This window comes from Pistacia vera, unplaced genomic scaffold (genome assembly GCF_008641045.1).
Source record: "Pistacia vera cultivar Batoury unplaced genomic scaffold, PisVer_v2 Contig1006, whole genome shotgun sequence".
Taxonomy (NCBI): Eukaryota; Viridiplantae; Streptophyta; class Magnoliopsida; order Sapindales; family Anacardiaceae; genus Pistacia; species Pistacia vera.
Window position 1 is genome coordinate 394,276 of NW_022195035.1, and position 7,256 is coordinate 401,531.

The window sequence follows — 7,256 nt, forward strand, 5'->3', positions numbered from 1 at the left end:
TTTATATTATGTGCACGATTTACAATTTGTGATTTACATAGGCAATTGTTTACTGATTCTTACATGCGAACAGAACACATGCGAACTGTTTCGAGCGAATAAAGTAATACTTAAAAAGAAATTAACAAAATAAGAACTAAGTTCAGGATTATTGATAGTACGGCCGGAGGTGCTCGGCATTCCAAGCTCGGGGTACTTTGGAGCCATTCAATCTTTTGAGATGATAGGTCCCCGGTCTGATTACTTTGTCGACCCGGTATGGACCTTCCCAGTTAGGCCCTAGTACCCCCGCACTTGGCTCTCTGGCTCCGAGGAGAACTTCCTTTAGCACAAGGTCTCTGACCTGGAAGTCTCTTCGCTTGACCTTCGAGTCGAAGAACCTTTTTGCTCGCTGTTGGTAGGCCGCTATCCTTAGCGAAGCCTTGTTGCAGTGTTCTTCGACCAGGTCCAAACTTGCTCTCATTAGTGCTTCGTTTCCGTCTTCATTGTACAAGTCCCTCCGAAGAGACCCAGTTCCAACCTCTACAGGGATCATTGCCTCACAGCCGTGGGCTAGCGAAAACGGAGTTTCCGCGGTAGAGGTCCTTGGAGTTGTCCTGTACGCCCACAAGACTTCGGGGAGGTCATCAGCCCAATTTCCTTTGGCTGCCCTGAGCTTGGCTTTCAGGGTGTGCTTGATGGTCTTGTTGACTGCTTCAACTTGGCCATTCGCCTGCGGTCTGGCGACTGAGGCAAATTTTTTATGGATGCCCAGCTCGTCGCAGAACTGCTTGAACTCCTCATTATCGAACTGTTTTCCATTGTCTGAGATAAGGGTGTGAGGAATTCCGTAGCGGCACACTATATTCTTGAAAACGAAGTCCTTTAGCTTCCTGGTCGTGATCGCGGCTAACGGCTCGGCTTCGACCCATTTAGTGAAGTAGTCTACCGCGACCACGGCATACTTGACTCCTCCCTTTCCAGCCGGCATGGGGCCGATGAGGTCGATCCCCCACATGGAAAACGGCCATGGGCTAGTCATAGTGATCAGCTCGTGAGATGGGGCTCGCGGGATGTTCGCGAACCGCTGACACTTATCGCATCTCTTGACAAAGTTGTGCGCATCCTCTTGGATTCGGGGCCAATAGTACCCCTGGCGCACAATCTTGTTTGCAAGAGACCGAGCTGCTGTGTGGTTACCGCAGATCCCCTCATGAATTTCCCTCATGATGTAATGTGCTTCCTCGCTGGTTACACATCGGAGGAGCGGGGCACTGAATCCTCTCCTGTACAGCTGATCCCCGATGAGCGCGAAGCGAGCAGACCTTACTCGTAGGACCCTCGCCTCGACTTTATCGCTGGGCAAGGTCCCGTCCTTGAGGTACTGTACAATGGGAGTCATCCAGGAATCTGGCTGAACCTCGTTCACGGCCTGTTTGGCCGAGCTGATACTTGGAGTATTGACAAAACGAACAGGAATGTTATCAGGAGCCTCTGAATCTAGTGACGAGGCAATCTTTGCCAAGGCGTCCGCTATTGAGTTGCTCTCCCTGGGGATCTGAGCGATCTCGAAGTGCTTGAACGACCCCAAAGAGACCTTAGCTTCTTTCAGGTAGCGGATCATGTTCTCTTCCTTAGCTTGGTACTCCCCTCGGATCTGGTTGACGACCAGCATAGAGTCGCTATAAATACTGATCGCAGTTGCACCCATTTCTTTGGCGAGTCGCAACCCGGCGAGCAGAGCCTCGTACTCCGACTCATTGTTGGTCGCTTTAAACCCGAACCGGAGAATACCATGGATTCGGATCCCCTCGGGACTCACTAGGAGAAGACCCGCACCGGCTCTTTTCCTGTTCGATGACCCGTCGACGTAGAGGTTCCATGTCGACAGGTTTTGGATAGTTTCTTGCCCGACTTCGCTAGACTGTTGTTCGCTCGGGAGATAGGAGAATTCCGAGATGAAGTCTGCAACAGCCTGCCCTTTGATAGTCGACCTAGGCGTGTATCTTAAGTCGAACTGGCTCAATTCCATGGCCCATTTGAGCAGTTTACCCGAGGCCTCCGGTTTCTGGAGGACCTGCCTGAGAGGGTAGCTCGTCATTACATTGATTGTGTGGGCATGGAAGTAAGGTCGCAGCTTTCTGGACGCGACCAGCAGGGCAAAAGCTAGTCGCTCCATTTCTGGGTACCGCATCTCGGCATCCGACAGACGCTTACTTGCATAATATACCGGCCACTGAACTTTTTCCTCTTCTCGTACTAAAGCTACACTGACCGCGAACTGAGACACGGACAGGTAGATGAGCAGGATTTCTCGTGGAAGAGGCTTAGAGAGGAGTGGTGGCTTCCCAATATGCTCTTTTATACTTTGGAATGCCTGCTCGCATTCGGAAGTCCACTCGAATTTCTTATTGGCTTTCAGTACATTGAAGAATGGTAAACAGCGGTCTGTTAGCCTTGATATGAAGCGACTAAGTGCCGCTATTCGCCCGTTCAGACTCATGACCTGCCTTTTGCTGGTCGGACTTTTCATATCGAGCAAGGCTTGGATCTTTTCGGGGTTCACCTCTATGCCTCGCTGATTTACCATATACCCCAGGAACTTTCCTGATGATACTCCGAACGAGCATTTGAGAGGGTTCAGCTTCATTCTGTAGAGTCGGAGTATGTCAAACATCTCAGCGAGATGCGAAATATGATCTGTGGTGGCCTGGGATTTGACCAGCATGTCGTCCACATAGACCTCCATTGTCCTCCCGATCTGGTCGGAGAACATTCGGTTGACCAACCTCTGGTAGGTCGCGCCTGCATTCTTGAGGCCGAAGGGCATGACTTTGTAGCAATATAGCCCCCGGTCCATGATGAAGGTCGTATGCTCCTCGTCTGGCTTGTACATCGGGATTTGGTTGTATCCCGAATATGCATCCATGAAGCTTAACAGCTCGTGCCCCGAGGTGGCGTCAACGAGCTGGTCGATTCTTGGGAGGGGGAAGCTGTCTTTCGGGCAAGCCTTATTCAGGTCGCTGAAGTCTACGCAGGTCCGCCACTTGCCGTTTGGCTTCTTGACCAGGACCGGGTTAGCAACCCAGGTCGGGTAGAGAGCCTCGCGAATAGACCCATTGCGGAGAAGGTTCTCCACTTCTAATTTTAATGCGGTGTACCGCTCCGGATCCATTGCTCTTCTCTTCTGGCGAACTGGCTTAGCTTCACTGCTGACGTTCAGTGAGTGGCAAATAACGTTCGGGCTGATCCCGACCATGTCTGCGTGCGACCAGGCGAACACATCAATGTTCTCCTTCAAGAAGCTTACTAACTCGGAGGCGAGCTGAGGGTTGAGACAGCTTCCGATCTTTAGTGTTCGGCTCGGCTCTTTTGGATCAACCGAAACCTCGGACAGATCCTCAACCGGGCCGCTCCGGGGGATTTCCTGAACTCGTGGATCTATGTTATCCTCTGTCAGACCAGGCTGTGGCTCGGTCCGGCTGATCGCCATGGCATGGCGGGGTGCACATCGCGTAACGCCCTTTCCTTTGTCGGCCATCTGGACCGATTTTACATAGCATTCGCGAGACGCGCTCTGCGATTCGCTTACCTCCCCTATCCCCGTTGGAGTGGGGAACTTCATTTTGAGGTGATAGATGGAAGTGACTGCCCTGAAAGTCCTCAGTAGAGGTCGCCCTAAGATCCCATTGAAGGCTGATGGGCAGTCCACGACCAAGAATTCTGTAACCCTAGTCACCTCGTCGTAGTCGCCGAGCGTGACTGGGAGCTGGATCGTTCCATTGGGGATCAGGTGATCCCCTGTAAAACNACCAAGACCGGGTTAGCAACCCAGGTCGGGTAGAGAGCCTCGCGAATAGATCCATTGCGGAGAAGGTTCTCCACTTCTGATTTTAATGCGGCGTACCGCTCCGGATCCATTGCCCTTCTCTTTTGGCGAACTGGCTTAGCTTCACTGTTGACGTTTAGTGAATGGCATATAACGTTCTGGCTGATCCCGACCATATCTGCATGTGACCAGGCGAACACATCAATGTTCTCCTTCAAGAAGCTTACCAGCTCGGAGGCGAGCTGAGGGTTGAGACAGCTTCCGATCTTTAGCATTCGGCTCGGCTCTTTTGGATCAACCGAAACTTCGGACAAATCCTCAATCGGGCCGCTCGGGGGGATTTCCTGAACTCGCGGATCTATGTTATCCTCCGCCGGACCAGGCTGTGGCTCGATCCGGCCGATCGCCATAGCATGGCGGGGTGCGCACCGCTAAATGCCTTTTCCTTTGTCAGCCATCTGGACTGATTTTACATAGCATTCGCGAGATGCGCTTTGCGACCCGCTTACCTCCCCTATCCCCGTTGGAGTGGGGAACTTCATCTTGAGATGGTAAATGGAGGTGACTGCCCTGAAGGTTCTTAGTAGAGGTCGCCCCAGGATTCCATTGAAGGCCGACGGACAGTCCACGACCAAAAATTCGGTAACCCTTGTCACCTCGTCGTAGTCGCCGAGCGTGACTGGGAGCTGGATTGTTCCATTGGGGATCAGGTGATCCCCTGTAAAACCGTACAGAGGCATCGAGGCCGGTTTCAGGTCGGCCTCGACCAGGTTCATTCTGTCGAAAGCGGATTTGAACAGGATGTTCACGGCGCTTCCGTTGTCTACAAGCATTCTGCAGACATTATGAGACCCTATCAGGGGCGTGATTACCAGAGCATCCTCGTGAGGATGGTGCAAGCGAGCTGCCTCTTTCTCACAGAAGGTGATCGGTTCCTCTTTTCGGGCTTTTGGAGGTCGCTGCGAAGTATTCATTACTCTGATCGGGTCATGGCGTGCTTCGCGAACATATCTTTCCTGCGCTCCTCGCGTGTTTCCCGCGAGGTGCGGACCTCCGAAAATTATGTTAACACTGTCGTACCCGCTGCGGTCACGGCACTTTTTCTTTCGCTCCCCCTGGTTTTCTTTTGGGGAGTCATCAATGTACTCCTTGAAGTGCCCCTTCTTGATGAGCTCTTCGATAGCCTGCTTTAGAGCTCGGCACTCATCGGTGAGATGCCCATTTTCCCGATGATAACGGCAGTACTTTTTGTTGTTTCTAGCTGTAGCGGGGGTTTTCATTGGTTCAGGCTCTCCGAGCAGGCTAGCTTCCTCAGATTTGTCGAGGATCGCAGATATGGACGCATTCAACGGAGTGTATTGGGTCCCGTCGCAGTCGCGAAGGGGGACAGGAGCGTAGGACTTTTTCTGCTCGTGGCGGGGTTTCTTCCCTTTTCGCTGACCGTCAATGTCTCCTTTGCGATCAGCTCGCCTATTGTCTCCCCGACCTGACATACTACTGGAAGTGCCGCGATCGCGACGGCGGAGCGCTGCCAGCGAATTCTCTATTCGAAGATACTTTTCTGCCAGGTTATAGAATCTGGTGAGGGAGATATCATCCTCAGCCTGGAGTTCTTTCCACAGTTCGGTTTGTGGGCGAACTCCAGCTATTATAAGAGTTCGGATGGACTCTTCTGGTGCGTGAGCCACTTTGTTGAGCTCCTTGTGGAAACGATCAATGTAAGACTGCAGGGATTCGTCTCTCTCTTGCCTTATATTGCTGAGGTAGCTCAAAGGCATTGAAAATTTCCGGTTGGCTTGGAAATGCCGCAGGAACGTCGTGCTCATCTGAGGCCACGAACAGATAGATCCCGCTGGGAGCGACCTGAACCAACGTTTAGCGTGAGAGGTCAGCGTCACGGCCAAACAGCGGCACTTCGCAAGGTCCGAAACCTGGTGGAGCTCCATTAGGTCGTTGAACTCATATAAATGATCCTGCGGATCATAGTTTCCATCAAACGGCCGCATATCTGGCATTCTGAACCCTGGTGGAAGCGGAGCAGCTAGCACTTCAGGAGAAAACGGGGACGTAGAGGCGACCTGCGCCTGTTCGTTTTGCTGCTCCCTTAGCCTAACTAGAGCTCGCTGGAGCTCCTCAATTTGTGGTAAAGGAGCCATACCTGGGTTGTTTTCACCCATGCGAGCCCGGCCTTCCCGGTTGCGGTTCAGGAGAGTTCGGAGGTCGGATTCCTCCTCGCCTCGGCCGGTATTCCCTGCCGCGCTCGATACACGCTGACTAGAGGCGTGTGAAGGCGATGTATTGTGCGGGGCATTTTCACGACCCTCGCGGTGGTACGAACCGTCCCGCGAGGTGTGGAGGCCACCCGCATGAGAACGATCGGGGTCGTTCTGCTGGTGGTGATGGGAATCATCGCGTCCAACATTTTCGCTTGGGTTTGCCTGCGACGTGGCATGGGATAGCTCGGGATCTACTCTTTCACCGAGTCTCAGCTTTGCCGACACCCTGCTCGGGGCGCCTTTCGTATTCGCTGGCCCTTGGGAGCCCGTAGGCTTACTTTTTGCCACTTGCTTACCCTTGTGCTTACGCGCTGCAGTGCTCGCGGCACGGGCTATCGCCCTTTGCCGCGCTTTCGCGCGACCTGCAAGCGTCTTTGGCGGTTGTACCGCTTCGGCTGTCGCGGACGACATGCCTTGGTCCAGACGGTCCAACCTCTGGTTGACCGTCTGGAGAGTATTGTCGAACCTCTCCAGGTAGCTTCGGATGGCAGGGTCCAGTTGCGGAGCTGCCGGGGTATTCCCAACAGCATTTTGCGATACTGGAGGTATGCTGGAAGGGGTGTCCCTCTGGGCTGGGGGGACTCCTTCAGCATGTTGGTTCCCCTGCTCAAGTTCAGATTGGCGGGCCATTGTAGCTGTAAGACCAGCAGGTCAAAGATTCTCCTGATGAAGGGTAGACGCTAAATCAGGCCCTCCTTCTAGCGCCAAACTGTTGATGCTCGTTTCTGCACCAACCAATTGTCACGTGGGTTTTGCTATTTGATGAATTAATGCACGTGATTATGGATGCATGAAGTGAAGTAAATGCAAAAAAGACTTTTAAAGTGGTTCGGATGCTAAGGTAGCAAGTCCTACGTCCACTGATTAGTATTGATATTTGTGTGGGTCAGGTCGCGAGGCGGACTGACATACAAGAAGTTTGAAAGTGTTTTCTTTTACAAGAGAGAGAGAGTTATTTTCTGTAAAGAATGGCCGAATCCCCTTAATGGAGGGGTCTTCTTCGTTTTATATCAAATTGAAGCGTGTAATCATCATTAAATCCATGGGTTGGTGTGATTGTCAGGATGTAATCCGGCTTTACGTCCCATTTCCCTTTTTCCAAGCTGACTTCACATGACTTGCTGCAGAGGAATGGACGCGTGTGAGCTCCACATTATTTTGCAGGTCTGACG